The following is a 16365-nucleotide window of genomic DNA, read 5'->3' as shown; positions in this document are numbered from 1 at the left end:
CACTTCCTCATAAAGGTGTTAAAGGCTGGTAATAAAAATTAAAAAAATCAATGTGAGTCTTACACTTTAATGTTAAAAAAGTACATCAAATTTGGTGATTTTGTCCTGTTGGGACAGAGCCAACGTTAAAGCAATATTTAATGGGTATTTACGTAAGGAAATGCCAGATTCTTATTTGTACCTCCTATGTTATATTTGCCGGTCAAAGTTCCAGAAGGTAAATTAATATATCGAGAACTGCACACACAGTTTGGGCAGATTGTCATACTTTTTTGCTAGCATACATTTTTGTTTAGTTTGTTTGCTGGGGACATGAGAGTTACTGAGATTGTTGTCTCATTTGCATAGAATAGGGCTGGTTTCACATTGGGTGAGGGGCGGCCGTGTACTGCAATGGTTTAAGGAACTCGTGTTGGTTGCGGGTTTGTATCCCCCGATGGAGAACTGCCGCTGTGCCCCAGAGTGAGGTTTTACGAAGCCGAATTGCTCCTAAGCTGTAAAATGTCAAAACATTTCGTATCAGTACGCAGAAGAATTCAAGCTTTGTAAATCTCCTCCGGGTGAAAGCGTCTGCGAAGTGTAATGTGATGGATGGACTGCAGTGCCGTTCAGTAAGTGAAAGAGCCATTGTGTTCAGCCGCTGGTAGTCGTGGGGACGGTGGAGACAGGAGGGCCCCCGAGCCGAGGGTGCACAGTAGGCTTCTGTTTCCCCCCTTTTTCGGGTGGGAACCTCCCTGTCTAAATGTGACCCCTGGGGTCAGATCCCTTTACTTCAGAAAGACTTCCTGCGAAAAACACGGAGGAATCTATGACATCCCTGGTTAAATTCCTTTCTATCTTGGCCTAGTTCATAGCTACTGATCCCACTGTAGCATAAGGAGGTCTGTCTCTCTCTCTCTCTCTCTCTCCTCCTCCTCCTCCCCCTTCTCCACCCTGATTATGATACGAATTTGGGCCTTTTCTTCATTTCCACTCATTGGGCCTCATTCACAAAACCCTTATTGAATTGGTCTTTCTTTTGTTCTTAAAAATGTTCGCACAAAATAAACCAATATGGGATTCGCAACACATGTGCAGACCTCGATTTCTGACTGTTTGTAAATTTTATGCGCAATCCCGTTCATGTGATTAGCATAAGGAAAACAGCCATGAACAAATACAGGTAAGAAAAAAAAGATGAATGCCGAAATGTTCCAGGAAACATTCTGACGGTTTACGATCAAGTGTGATCGTACACATGGATAAGTCCCTCAGGACAAGAGCGCCGGCTAGATGCCTAACATGTAAATGCTGAGGACCTCTTATTACATCATAAGGATGCGCCAATTTGTCATGGACAATTAAAGCTACTGGCCATATAGAATTCCCCCCATGGAGTATGCACTCTGCGATAGTAATATGCCAGATCAGCATTTTCAGTCCCAATGTCTCCATAAAGGTACATGTGCTGACATACAGGTGTTCTGAACGAATGGTGTTCTGTGAATGTGCCTGTCCAGTGTGGGCCGTACAGTGTTAATACAGCACTAATGGCTGAAGGAGAGAGGGTGGGAACATTTAAGCCCAATCAGACGTTCCACAGAAGAGCAACCGTTTACAATACAATGGAGGGTGGGCTCAATTGACCACCAACCCCCCACAAACCCCACCCGCCCTGCCCCCACCACACACATTCAATTTTAAATTGTCAGCACATTTTCACAGCTGCGTGTTTGCTGTAGAAATTCTGTGGAGAGATCCTTGTTCTAGTCGCCCTTCAGCAGGAGTGATACCTTAATCTTACCTTAAGGTGACATTACCTTAAGGTACATAGCCTCAGATTAAAAACACAGGAGATAAGCTCAGATAGGCAGAGAGAGTGCTGGGGGGTTAAAAAAATAAAAAAAATCGAAAGGAAGCGCTTGATTGGCTGTTGGCTGCCGAAAAAAAAGCTACAATTGGCCTAGTCCTGCTAAACCTGTTTCACGTTCCATTCCTCTTTCCCTCCCCGGGGACGTCAGACAAGGTGTACCTTTCCCACTGTACCTGTGACAGAGTCAACAGAGAAGTCATCCTGTTCAGTTCCTGTGTCGGGGATGCTGTAGACCCAAAAACAAAAAAAAAACTAAAAAAGGGGGGAGGGGGAAGTCGTGGCTTTTGGGGGTGGGGGGGGGGATTCTTCTCTCCTACCGGACCGTATCTTTCTGGCAAAGGGAGGATCTGAGCCATGTTGTCCGGCTGGCTGGCAGGAGTTTGTTTCTTCTCTTCTGTGACACTGTGGCACATTCCCGTATCAACAGGTAAGGGACCTGTTGTTGAATTATGCTCGCCAGATTTTTTTATTTTTATTGTTGTTGTTTGTTTTAAAATCCTTCGGATCCTCTGAATAATGATGAGAGTCCGTAACTGTGACTAGCCAGCTGCTTTACGAAAAGGTAAAGATCAGCAGTGTGTGTGTTTCTGTGTGTGTGTGTGTGTGTTTTGTGTACCTGCGTGCACGTGCGTGTGTGAGTGCGTGCTTGCGTGCATGTGTGAGTGCGTGTATGTGCGTGTGTGTGTGTGTGTGCAGGCATGGCATTGCAAATGGGGCTGGCTTGTGAGAAAATGAAACGAAAGCAGCGAAAAGTCAGAAGTGAAAGTGTTTTTGAGCACGACAGGCAATTCCACGAAAGACCCAGTGATGACTTCCCATTCCACTGAAGTGGTCAAGAGTCAGCAAGGCCACTCAGTCAGCTAATGCTCTATACCCCATTAAGCCTGCAGGGTGGGTACAGTAATCTGGGCCATGGGCCAATACATCATACTATTCTATGGTAAAAGGGACAACAAGCCTCTTGTTTTGCCTGTCCTCCTCTTCCTCTGAGTTACTCCTAATGTCCTCTAATCTCCCCCCACACACCCTACCTCAAATCGACTCTGAATTCCACTCTTCAGCCCTTCCTCTATATTCTCTCTCTCTCTCTCTCTCCCTCTCTCTCTCCCCCCCTCACTCACTCACTCTCTCCCTCCCTCACTCACTCTCTCTCTCTCTAACTCACTCACTCTCTCTCTCTCACCCCCCACTCACTCTCTCTCTCCCTCTCTCTCTCTCTCCCCCCTCTCTCCGTCACTCACTCACTCACTCTCTCTCTCTCTCCCCCCCCTCTCTCTCCCTCACTCACTCACTCTCTCTCTCTCTCTCTCTCTCACTCCATCCCCAGCCCTGTCCTACACCGTCGTCCCTCGCAATGTGAGCCAGGACGTTGGCAAGGCCGCCACCTTCCTGTGCGGGGTCTCCCCGGAGACGGCCGCAACGAGGGTCGACTTCACCATCTACCGTCGGCATGGCAACTACAGCGTGCTATGCCCGGGAGAGCCCCTCTCCCTGCCTTCCCAGGTAAGACTCTCCGGCCAGGTTAGCACAGGGCGTGCAGACCCAGGCTCATCCTGTGGACTGGGGCGGGGCAGGGGGGTTTGCAGGTTCACGTTCCAAACACATGCCATCTCCTCACCTCCTGCATGAGGACATTTGGCTGAATTACAAATATTTATTTTCTTTCAGCTTCTGGGAAAGCAGCCATTTGCTTTCTATTGTGCAAACAGCACCAAGTGCAAGTAACAAGGGTAACTACAAGCCCCCAAACAGTGTAAACTATATCAGCCACTATACAAGTTAATAACGTTCAATATTAAGAACAACACAATACTGAGGTTCCTAAGAAAAAGAATATCGAACCAAATGTATTTTGCAGCAAAAGAGAGGGATCTTAACTAACAGAATAAATAATTAAGTAAAGTTTACAACAGTTCCAGCATACCTGCTGTGTGTAGCCAGTGAACCATATTAATATATTTTTTTTAATTCATCCATTTTTTTTATTAATCATTTTTTTCGAAATACATCCCATATGAGAACACACAAAAACACAAAGCAAACCTGAGTGCTTTCACACCCTAAGAACACTTTTAAACCCCTAATTGCTCTGGTGAATGTGAGGAATGAATTGTAAAGCGCTTTGGATAAAAGCGCTATATAAATGCAGTCCATTTACCATTTACCAAATTATGAACCAAAATGAAGTACCGCTATGGTTATGGCACATTCTCATTGCACTGAAATACTAATCTTCACACAGAGGCCTCTGCTGCAAATGTGGGGGCATGTAATGGCCCTCTCTCTCTCTCTCTCTCTCTCTCAGGGCCTGAATGGATACTGCGAGGTTAAAGGCGAAGAGCTGCGTGCGGTGTGGAGCGTCGCCTACAACAGCCGGAAGGATAACGGCACGTACGTCGCGTGTCGGCCCACGGGACTGAGTCCGGCTTTTGCCTACCTCACCGTGAAAGGTAACGGCGCGCCACGGCGTGACCTGCCGGTGTTCTGCGATCCGTCTAAGCCGGAGCTCTCAAGGGACGTAACGGGGGCTGGTTCGGTAACGGCTGTTTGCTTCCTCTCCGATCCGTGTGCGCAGAGAACAGCAGCTACTTCGCCGCCCTCATCGGCTGCGTCATCGGCGGCTTCGTGGGGATCCTCGCCGTCTTCGGTCTGGTGTACCTGGGAATGAGGCGCTCCGAGAGGTTCCGGAAGTGTCTCAGTGAGTGGCATACTCAAATGTACTAACAGCATTAGCCACGCGGCGTTTCGCCTATTCATTGTGTTTATTTTGTCCTCATTTTCAGAAGGACAAACGTCTCAAGATGACTTATCTACAATTACCGAGCAGTAACAGTCAGCACCACAGTCAACTTTTCAAATATTTCTATGTTTTCTGTTTGTATGCCCTGTAAAAAGTGTACTAAATAATTCAAGTGTAATTCAATAATTCATACAACATAACATACATAATTTACCTGTCAAAGATGGCACATGCTTCAAGCATCAAACTTCCTTTTTATCTTCTCATAATCATACCGCTTTACATCTAGGAGGCGGGAGGCTGAGGACGTACGTACATAAATTGGGCTTTGGAGAGTAAGAGAAAACGGGGGCTGCATTTTTGCCCCGAAAAAAAAGAACACTAACGATGTGTTTCAAAGGCAAAGTAAATTGGTGAATGTGTCAGGAAGTACAAGTCAACACAATGGCCGCTGACCTTTGCGCGTGAACAGATTCTGTTAGTTACAACATTATTCCAGCAGATGTCGCCACTTGCGTTCGCAGATGTAAGATGGCGCAGATTTTTTTTTTTTTTTTTACGGTTACATTTCTGAAAAGATTAGTCTTACATTTTGTGTATATTTCTGTGGCATTGTTTAAGCTGTCAGGTGAAAAAAAAATTGTGTGTGAAGAATCATATTTGATTTAGGAATGTCACTTTCCTCACATGTTTACAGTTCATTTATTAAATGAAATGAAGTTCCACAACGAACATTGTAGATACGTGTCATGCAATCACAATGTAAATACTGAACTGATACGCTGTTGAGTGTACAAGCTCTCAGAGAGTCTGTTACAGTGGCATTTGACTCACATAATGGAAAAAAATAAAGCAATATTTTCACAGCTGGTGTCGCTTTTCATGCTTCCAGATATCAAAATATCAAAATACACTTGCTTCTATTCACATTGTTTGAATACATGCTAATTGCACAGACGGAAGAATGTTTGCATTGCTGTGAATTTCACAACTGATTTAGATCAGGTCTCATGAAAGGCTGTGTGTGTGTGTGTGTGTGTCTGTGTGTGTGTGTGCGTGCATGTGCAAGTGTGCGTACATGGTGGTCCGTTCCATTTCAATTCAATTTAGAAAATGAACTGAAATGTAATTGAATCTTTAAAAAAAAAAAAATAATTACAGGCCTTTTGCAAATCAACAATAGCATTTCATTCACTTCCAGTATTGACTGAACTGAAATGCAATTGGCCTCAACCCTGGTGTGCGTGTGTGTATACGTGTGTGTGTGCATATAAAATATATAGTGTTCACATGAGGGTGAGAGTTCTTTATTTGCATTGTGCGTGCAAAACACCGATCAAGCAAGCACTGCCCTGTCTGAGAACTGTTTTTCCCTCTTACCGTGTGTCTTTGTGTTCAGTGGCACGTGTAATCCCGCAGCGAACTAAACAACAAAATGGCCGCCAAAATTGTACATAATCGCTGCATAATAAAGCTGCTGTGTTTTCCCTCTTTAGCGGGGAGGCTGTAAGCCTGGTGTCGTAAGACTCGCGAGTGAGTACTCAAAGGCGGACGCAGGGAGCAAAGTGCGAGGAGAGCAGACCTTGTGTTTGCAGAGGCGGTGTTTGTTTGCGGTTCAGGGCCTGAGTTCAGGGCCCGGACTCCTGTGAATAGAACGGCTCCCCGATGACGCGGATCGACCTCCAAGGACAGCCAGTAATCCGTGTCTCCATTGTCCGTCTGTCATTGATACCTGAAAGTAGCATAGCCAAGCCCTGAGAACTTTCACAATAAGTGTAAACGAAAGAAAAGAGGCTGTGCGTGTGTATGTGCGCGCGCGTGTGTGTGTGTGTGTGTGTGTGCGGGGGGGGCGTGTTATAATTTTATGCCTCAATGCCCACCTGCAGTTAGCAATGTGAACCCCTGGTTTGGCTGTCAGCTGTAGGGCCTGAGTGTACTGCACAGCACTGATACATCATCGCCTCTGACAAATGCACAAGTCACATCACAGCCTCGCTGGTGCAGGGGATATAAATAGCGACGTCTCCACACCTAGACCAAAGACAGATAATGAAAGACGCTTGTCAGCCCCCCCCCCAATTCCACTCCCCCCACGCCCCCGTCGGCGCCCCTACACCCCACCACCACCGCCATCTCAAATTTACTGTCCTGCAGGCACTCAACAAACTCGCTTGAGGCTGTGGGATATTTGCAATGGAATATTCCTCTATATTCTCTCTCTTTCTATCTCTCTCCCTCTCTCGCTCTCTCTCTCTCTCTCTCTCCCTTTATTTCTTCATTTATGTTTCATTGGTGGCATGAAGTGAAATCTGTAACTAACACAACCCTTCACTCTGTCTCTTTCTCTGTCTCTTCCCCTCTCTGTCCCTCCCTCCCTCTGATTTTTCCTGTCTTTTTTCCCTTCTGAGAGGTGAGCACCACTAATCTCCTGTTTGCTGGCTTGTCTCTTCATCTGAAATGGTTGGGGAGGGCAAGTTTTTTTTTCTGCGTGAAATCCCCATAAAGAATGTGACAGGAATCAGAACCAGACTTGATTACATTTACACTAATTATTAATTGTTAGAAAATAATTTATTCATTAATTCAAGTCAAGTTCATGTGCTTCCATCCAGTGGTCTAAACATATAAATGCTAAAAACTTCAATGTAGGATTTTCACAGATGGTGAACGAGTAATATATTCTTAAACTGAGATTGAAATAATCCTGTTCTCAACCAATATGAGCCAAAATGGAAGATGTGTCTTATACTAAGGCCTACATTTGTTACCATCGCAGCACATTTAAAAGCAAAAACTTTTTTCGAGTAATTTATTTTTACGCCTATTAGACAAAAGAAAACAAACACATTCACCATCTTATTGGTAATTTAAACCCAACCTCACGCATGCGAAGCAGCTAACCTCATGTCTGCTGCACAGATAAGGCCCGAGAGCCATTTTGCAATGCCCTTGAAATGCCGTTGTCTGATTGGCTGGCACGACCCAGCTGATTACAGCACTGAGGGGCTGTGAACCAGGCAGATAAGGAACAATAGGCACACCTCACCCCACCCTGATCCTAATGCAGTGTTAAACTACGCCCTCCACCACACACACATACACAAACACACGCGCGCATACACACACACACACACACAAACACACACACAAACACACGCGCACACACACAAACACAAACACGCACACACACAAACACACGCGCACACACACACGCAAGCTTTAGCCACCTCACCCCACCCTGATTCTAATGCAGTATTAAATTACACCCCCCCACACACACACTCACACACACACACACAAACACACACACAAACACACGCATGCACGCACACACAAACACAAACACACACGCGCACGCACACACAAACACACGTGCACACACACAAACACATGCGCACACACACAAACACAAACACGCACACACACAAACACACACGCAAGCTTTAGCCACCTCACCTCACCCTGATTCTAATGCAGTATTAAATTACACCCCCCCCACACACACACACACACATGCACGCACAGACGCTCACACACTCACACACACACACATGCACAAGCTTTAGCCACCTCACCCCACCCTGATTCTAATGCAGTATTAAATTACACCCCCCCACACACACACATGCGCGCACACATGCTCACACACACACGCGCTTGCGCACACACGCTCACACACACACACGCTCGCGCACACATGCTCACACACGCAAGCTTTAGCCACCTCACACCCCAACCTGATTTTAATGCAGTATTAAATTACACCCCCCCCCCCCCACACACACACACACGCACGCACACACACACACACACACATATTGTACACGCGCACACAAACACGTGCATGCACGCATGCACACACACACACACGCGCACACACACACACACACGCACACGCACACACAAACACGCGCACGCACGCATGCACACATGCGCGCACACACACACACACGCACACGCACGCACACACAAACACACGCACGCACGCACGCACACACACGCACTCACACACACACACAGGTTCTCTTTGAGCCCTTTCCTCCCACCTTCCACCTCATGGCAACATATGCTCAGCTGTGTCCTTGGTTAGTTAGCAATCAGTTTTCACCAGGACCTAAAATAGCACAACATTTCAAAGGCACAGGATTGATAACAACAGTAAAAGGTTTCTATGCTTCTGTGACTGTGCCACTGTGCTTTGTGCAATGCAGTTAGGAATTATTTATTTTTCTCTATGATAAAAGAAACCTTGTGTATTTTCAATCAATCAATCAAATTTTATTTGTATAGCGTATTTTACAGCAGTTGTCGCAATACGCTTTACAGACAACCCTGGCCTAAACCCCCCACAGGAGCAAGCCTAAGGCAACAGTGGCAAGGAAAAACTCCCTGCGGCAGTTGGGAAGAAACCTTGGAAGGAACCAGGCTCAAGGGGGAAACCCATCCTCCTCTGGTCGGCTCAGGGTGCCGACTGGTGACCAACGTGTCAGTCAGTTTTACAGGGTTTATGATGTTTGTTGTCATGTACCTTTTTCCCCACTGGTTTTGCTTCGTAAAATTCGTTCCTGCTAACACATGCTTCCTTGTGATGTGCATCCTGCTCTCCGTGTCCTCTGGTTGGGCCACTGAGGATACGAGTGTCAGTGCAATGAACAGCGCAGTAATGTGTGCGTTTTCACCGCTGGCGTCGACAGATCGCTAACTAACGCAGCGGCGCATTATTTTGCACGCGAGGTCAGGCGATCGTCGTCGGGCGTTACTCTGAAAAATGGCGAGCGGAAACATTTCTCCCGGTCTCCGACGGCGTCTGCTGTTATTGTCAGAGGTGAGAGTTTCAGAGCTGTGGGCCAGCGGTAATGGCTGACTTCCTGGCGTTAAGAACGTCTGTGCTTCGCAGACCCTCCGTTTGTGGGTCAGGCTGGTGTGATGCACTGGATGCTTACGCTGAAGCTTAAAATGTCGCCAGCAATCACATCTGTGGGCAGAAAATTGCTTTTTTTTCCCCCAGTTCCCAGCCTTCAGACTCTCATGCTTCTCACAGTGTGTCGCAATCCCAAGGCCCTCGATTTTTTTTCCACTTCCTTCTTCTTTAAGTAACGTGTCCATCACCTTACTGTCAAGTGATTCAGCACGTTACCCATGAAGGTCTCCCGTCTTTTATCCAAAGACTTGGACTTGGCAGAAGCCTGTGATCTATCAAGCCATGTGTGTAGCGACACTTTGCCTGAGATTTACCCTTCACCCATAAATTGGGGGTGCTTGATCTGAAATTACAGGCATGTTCAAGCATGTTTGTGGTGTGTCTCCTTGCTTAATATCCTTAAATGGCTGAAAATTCTTTAATGCACTTTTGAACAGGCAGCAGATGCCTAAGAATTTAAGCAATACATGTGATCAACAAAAAGGACCACCATATCAATGTAGAATTTAGCTCTGTGTACTGGTGAAGACTGATGTTTCCTTTACAATTCCAGACGCCGGTGCATTTTAAAAACACTCCTGCAGAACCAGCGTGAAAAAGCTAAATGTAGAATTATGTCAAATAATAATTTTGTTCTTTTCTGGCCGGTTTCACCTTCATCCAAAGTTTGCCCAACAAACACAGCCACACATGCCACTGTTTGCGGCACAACACTGAGTTTTAACACTCAATGCATGTCGGGAACACAGGGCCTTTTTTTTTTTTGTAAATAAATTCAATGTTATTATTAACAACAAAGGGAGGAGCCATTTTTCACGGTGAAAGCAAAAGCCCTTATGAACTCCAGACCACGGTGAGACCTTGACCATTTTACCGAAGCACTCAGGACTCCCAGGAGAGAAACATACCTGTGTACAGGTGAGTAAAGCACGGTCCACCGTGGACAGCTGTGGTTGGTGCCATTACATCATTTGCGGCAATAAGGCTGTACTGTAACCGCTTCTTTCACAGGAAATTCAAAGTGGAATTCACCAGTTTCACCTGTTTTCTATCGTCTCTCTTGGCATAGCTTAGAAAACACGAGAAGCTACTACCACGCTTGCACGGCTGTGTTAGCTGAGACGACTGTAGTGTGTCACTCCTGTCATTGAATGGATGGTTAGGGAACTCGTATGTGCTTTCTGCGACACTGACCTTGGACTGTGAGGCTGGGATGGCCTTGATGGCACATTTAGGCTCGATGGTAAAAATTGCAGTGTGCTTAGCTGGGGTTAAAAACATCAGGTTTAATCCTCCAAACCACAGAACTGAATTACAACTGGAACAGCTTATGCTCATTCCACAGCTTCGGAGAGCTGTTCCAGTTGTAATGCAGTTCTATGGTCTTCAGGTTTAAACCTGAGGTTTAAACTCCAACGAAGCACGCTGCAGTTGACCCGATATGTTCCTTTCTTTTGGGCATTGTTGTTCTGGTTGCCAAGGCAAGAAGGCTTAGCGATGGACTGACACAGTTCTGTCAGTTAAACCCTTTGGATAAAGGGTGCATATGTGCGTCACAATTAACATCCAGGCGTAATTTGTTGAATCAATTAAACAACAAAATTCATATTGCAAAATTCCAAGAAAGGGACGGGAAAGAATGGTATTTCACTGCAATCAACTTTCTCTTCTGTTGAGAACAAAAAATGAATGTACTATGTCAGGAATGCTTTGGAAGAGCACACAAGAACTGGTGCAATCCAAGAGGTTCATGAATGGTTAGTAAAGCAGACTTAAGGTCAAGGTGGGGATTATTTTCTGTAGTGTGACATCAGAATATGCTACATTTGAATTTGATGTGCTATTTTGGAATTCCATTGTACTCTGTGAGCCAAAATGGTGCCAGTGGAGTCGGTATAAGCTCAGGAGTAATTGAGTGAAGCTGGACAGAGTCTCTGGACTCTCGCGGTTCTCCTTCCAGACGGCTCAGAGGCAAACAAGCGGTGACCGATGTTCTGGAGTCACGGAATCCACCCGTTAGAAAAAACAAACCGGTTTGGCCAGGGAGAGGAAGGGTGAGCCTATTTTTCCAAAACAGGCCCCATTCCACCTTAGCGTGAGTTCAAGGGCGAATCCAAGGGTGTCCCGAAGCCTGCTGTGCCCATCCCGACACAGTGTTTACTCTGAAAACAGCATCTGCGTCCCCCCCCCACCGTCAGCCGACATCCCGCCATCCAGCTTCGGTCCTGAACCGGCAAACAACACACTTGCGCGATAGTGTTACAAAACCCTGGGAATCGGCAGCTACACGTTCATGAAATTAAAATATATCCGTTCTTTAATTATGGGTTATTCTTCGGAAGCAATATTAATGAGTTACATGAGGTTTTTGTTGAAGTGGAGCACAGCTGAGAAGGTTACAGAGTCAGTCGATGGTTAGCTTCCATAGTTGAGCTGTGCGTCCACCACACCCTGGCACAAGGGTGCATTTTTCATAAAAAAATCATTTTGTCTTTAATGAGCTACTCGTTATTATTTTATGTTTATGCTGTATTTCTTTGGAGCAATTTTCTAAAGAATTTTCTTAACCTTGAGCAAGTGAAAGCACCTGAAGCAGCAGAAATGGATCAGCCTACTTGACAAAATGCAAAGTTGTGCAAGTCTCCCAGTTAAATGAACAGTAGTGACTGGCTAAATTAAGGAAGTGGATGCTTTCTATTTTCAAACAAAATCATTTATGCCCTCAATTTCTCGTCTCTTTTTTTTCAGTTGAGCTGCTTAGAAGATGGGACAGTTTTCTGCTCTGGTTCTTTTGGCAGGTAAAGAGAGGTATTTCTGTTTGTGAACCTGGCTGGCCAAGACTATGGTCACCTCTTGCTTGAAACTTTTCAAGGTCATGCAGCAGTGGTTGCACTGAAGGTCATGTGTTCAAAGACAGGGTGGGGCAAAACTGGAGTTGTCCTTCAATGCCTTTTACCTCCTCTAGACTAATAATGGGCTAAAGATGTGTACATAATGCTGTGCAGTATGTTCATATCTGTTTCCCAGGGCTTTTGGGGTTGAATTATGTCTTGCTCCATTTGTAAAAAATAAAAATAAATAATAATAATAATAATAATAATAAAAATAAAAGACAAACGCACATCAAAAAAACTTGCATGAGCAGGACAGAAAAAAAGTGAAAATAGAGTCCATACACAGCACTTGCAATTTATATTTACATCACATTTAGGCATTTAGTAGATGCTCCATTCCAGAGTGACTTATGTGTTTACAAAATGTTTTAAGTAACAAAGAGTTAATGCCACACCATTTGTGTCACAGTTTGTAGAAGCTGTTAATACATAGCTTACTTACAACTTACAACGAAAAGTTAAGAGGCATAGTAGTTGCAAGGTGCTACATAAATAAATCAGTGTTTCATTTACTCATCACTCAAAAAAAAACAACCTTTCTTCACGATAACCATGCTGACACAGGTCAATTATTGCGGTGTGCTGACTATAGATTTTCGTTTCTGTGGCTTGTCCCATGAACATTACAATCAATGTGTGGTTTCATTTGTAGGCTAAATTAAAATATGAATTCTGTAAAATGTTATCTCTGGTTCTGTGTTTGGGAAACAAGTTGACTCTTCCCCACTGCCTTTCTTGGAACATGCGTCTGAGTACAGAACCTGTTGTGGAAACTTCTGAACAGTCATGGGTCAAATGCATATGAAAAATATTTCAGCTCTTTAGATAATGCTAAAATTTGAAAACACTCCCTCATACTACTGAGAATGCTCAACAAAGCATGTAAGTACCTAGATCTCGTGGCACACTTCTCGATGATTGTTTCGACAGCTTGATTTGACAGTTTTATTACAACGTTGTCTATCTCATGCTGTAGTGTTGTTTGTTTACTTTGCTAAAAGGCACATTTTGTCGGTAATTTTGGATAAAATCCAAATACCTAGACTGTGAATTGCAAACCGAAACTTTCAGTCATTATGGATGAATTTGATTTATTCTGAATATTGATGAAGATACGTGACTATTGGTGTCTCAGTGGTTCAAGTATTTCAAATAAAGTGACTGACCAAGCGCCCTGTCCAAACGCACTGAAGTAGTGCCCTTTCTACCTTCTTTCCTTCCTTCCTCCCTCCCTTCTTCATTTCACTCCTCTTAAATAACTATTGATTGACAAGGTGAGGGTTCTGCCATATCACTTTCACCTGTTTTTGCTCTGTAGATCAGGTGAAAGGGCAAAGGAAGGACGTGACTTTAGAGCTTTTTCGAAGTTGACCTGGTCTAATTCTGACACCGCCTCTCATTGATTATACAAACATGTCGGGCATGGAAAAGAACTGAAGAAAGAGCACATTGCATAGCTAGCAGTTTGATCCCTGCGTTTCGTCGTGGCATGACTGACTGACACAGACCTCCTCTTACCCTTTAGCATGGAGTTTACAGACCAGTTACTCAGGTAGCCAGCTAGATGGACCGGTATAGAAGTTGACCTGGTCTAATTCTGACACCGCCTCTCATTGATTATACAAACATGTCAGGCATGGAAAGGAACTGAAGAAAGAGCACATTGCATAGCTAGCAGTTTGATCCCTGCGTTTCGTCGTGGCATGATTGACTGACACAGACCTCCTCTTACCCTTTAGCATGGATTTTACAGACTAGTTACTCAGATAGCCAGCTAGATGGACCGGTATAGCGCACTTAACTCTCTATTGTATAAGTTGGCCTGGTTGGAATTTTGATCGATGTATTTTGATGACAGAAATCTAATATACTGTAATATATTTAAATAAAACATGTTATCAAAAACCCAGAAATGTTTTAAAAACTCCACAGTGTGTGGACAAATATACTAGCTATTGCTACTGCATGATCGAAACAGTATACCTGTATATCATACAATGACAATAATACATTGCTGTGAAATACATTTAGCACTCTCTGCATCACTTTGCAAATGTACAATATTCCTCCTCATATTTATAAACAGCCTGATGGTACTTCGTGATAAAAATGGGGTGCTATTTCACCAGGTAATAGGGCGTGGTTGTCATTTTATCATGTGTCAATGAGGCTGCGATATAACTGTTTTGCACTCCTTAGCACGGTATAGCACTGTTCAGCACAGTATAGCAATGTTTAGCACGGTATAGCAATGTTTAGCATGGCATAGCAATGTTTAGCACAGTATAGCAATGTTTAGCATGGTATAGCAATGTTTAGCACGGCATAGCAATGTTTAGCACAGTATAGCAATGTTTAGCACGGTATAGCAATGTTTAGCACGGTATAGCAATGTTTAGCATGGCATAGCAATGTTTAGCATGGCATAGCAATGTTTAGCACAGTATAGCAATGTTTAGCATGGCATAGCAATGTTTAGCACAGTATAGCAATGTTTAGCATGGTATAGCAATGTTTAGCACGGTATAGCAATGTTTAGCACGGTATAGCAATGTTTAGCACGGTATAGCAATGTTTAGCACAGTATAGCAATGTTTAGCATGGCATAGCAATGTTTAGCACGGTATAGCAATGTTTAGCATGGCATAGCAATGTTTAGCACGGTATAGCACTGTTTAGCATGGCATAGCAGGGTTTAGCACGGTATAGCAATGTTTAGCATGGTATAGCAATGTTTAGCATGGTATAGCACTGTTTCGCACGATTTCCCTCCTTTTCACAAATAATTTTCCTTCTCTTTCTTCCTTCTAGTTGCCTGCGCCTTCTTCACTGAAGCCGAAGCAAGTAAGGGAGAATTCGACCCTGATCACATGCCCTTGATTGTTGTGCCAGTTTTTAAATGCGTTGTTGGCCCCTTTATTTTTTGATCGCTACAGCTTAGAGTTGTGAATGCCTTACAAGGAGGCCTTTGTGTGCCTATGGCTAACATTCTCTATGTTCTCTCTCCTCCCCCAACTGAAGACCCATTTGTTTACAGTGAGTACTCTGCGCCTCAATTTCTGTTTTAAGATTGGGTGTATATATCTGGTATTCTCCTAAAGGGGCATGGCTCCATGTACAGGCTTGAGACCATTTTGGTTTGTCAAACAGCCTTGAGGACATCCCATGCTCCATGAAGACACACTGTTCAATGAAATAAATTCTACATAAACTGCCAACCAATGCTTGTACTAGATACATTAATAAATATGGTTGTCATATTTGTTACAATGTGAGCACTGTTGCAGAGTCAGCTGTGCTGTTGCTTATTTATTGCAAGACACATGCTTTAATATCGTTTCATTGTCTTGCAGACTATGAAAGGCTACGAATTGGAGGCTTGGTCTTCGCGTGTTTGCTTGTAATTGGCGGAGTTACCTTACTTTTGTGTAAGTAAGGAATATGCTTTATTATTAAATTAATAATGCAAAGTTTCCCTACAATTCCTCCTTATTGTTCTGTTATCGAGAGTACAGTACTGCACCAAGTATTATTTGCACTAGTAATGGCCATCGTTATTTCTGTGTCGTTGTGGCTGTTCCATTTCCCAGCTTTCATAATCTTACTTTGAGTATGCATTACTTCCTTATGTCTGTTTACTTCAGCGATGCTTATAATACCTCCTGAATCTCTCTCTGTAGGGAACAGATGCAAAAGAGGAAGCGAGTGAGTGTCTCTTTTTTCACTTTAAGTTGTGGTATTACTTTTGTGATTTCATGGAGGTATGTATTCATAAAAAAAATTACACATTTATAAGTTCACATGAAAGGTGCTCCATTGCTGATTCACCAGCGACCCAAAACTGAGACAGGACACCCAACACCCAAGCCTCAGTTACCCTGGAAACAATAATGGTGCAATATTCTAGAATTTTAGATTTATACCCTCCTGAACCCTTCTTCCTCTCATTATTTCTCTT

At 44.1% G+C, this 16365-nt stretch overlaps 1 long non-coding RNA gene across 1 annotated transcript; it reads left to right on the top strand.

The window, feature by feature from the left end:
• The first annotated feature begins 12722 nt into the window (after nt 1-12722).
• On the top strand, nt 12723-15784 carry LOC118224569. Its single transcript, XR_004764671.1, has 4 exons — nt 12723-13959; nt 15219-15251; nt 15429-15443; nt 15761-15784. It is a non-coding gene; the product is annotated as an uncharacterized LOC118224569 (long non-coding RNA).
• The last annotated feature ends 581 nt before the right edge of the window (nt 15785-16365 follow it).

This window comes from Anguilla anguilla, chromosome 1 (assembly GCF_013347855.1).
Source record: "Anguilla anguilla isolate fAngAng1 chromosome 1, fAngAng1.pri, whole genome shotgun sequence".
Lineage (NCBI taxonomy): Eukaryota > Metazoa > Chordata > Actinopteri > Anguilliformes > Anguillidae > Anguilla > Anguilla anguilla.
The sequence above is the reverse complement of the archived record's forward strand: the minus strand, read 5'-3'. Positions and strand labels throughout refer to the sequence as shown.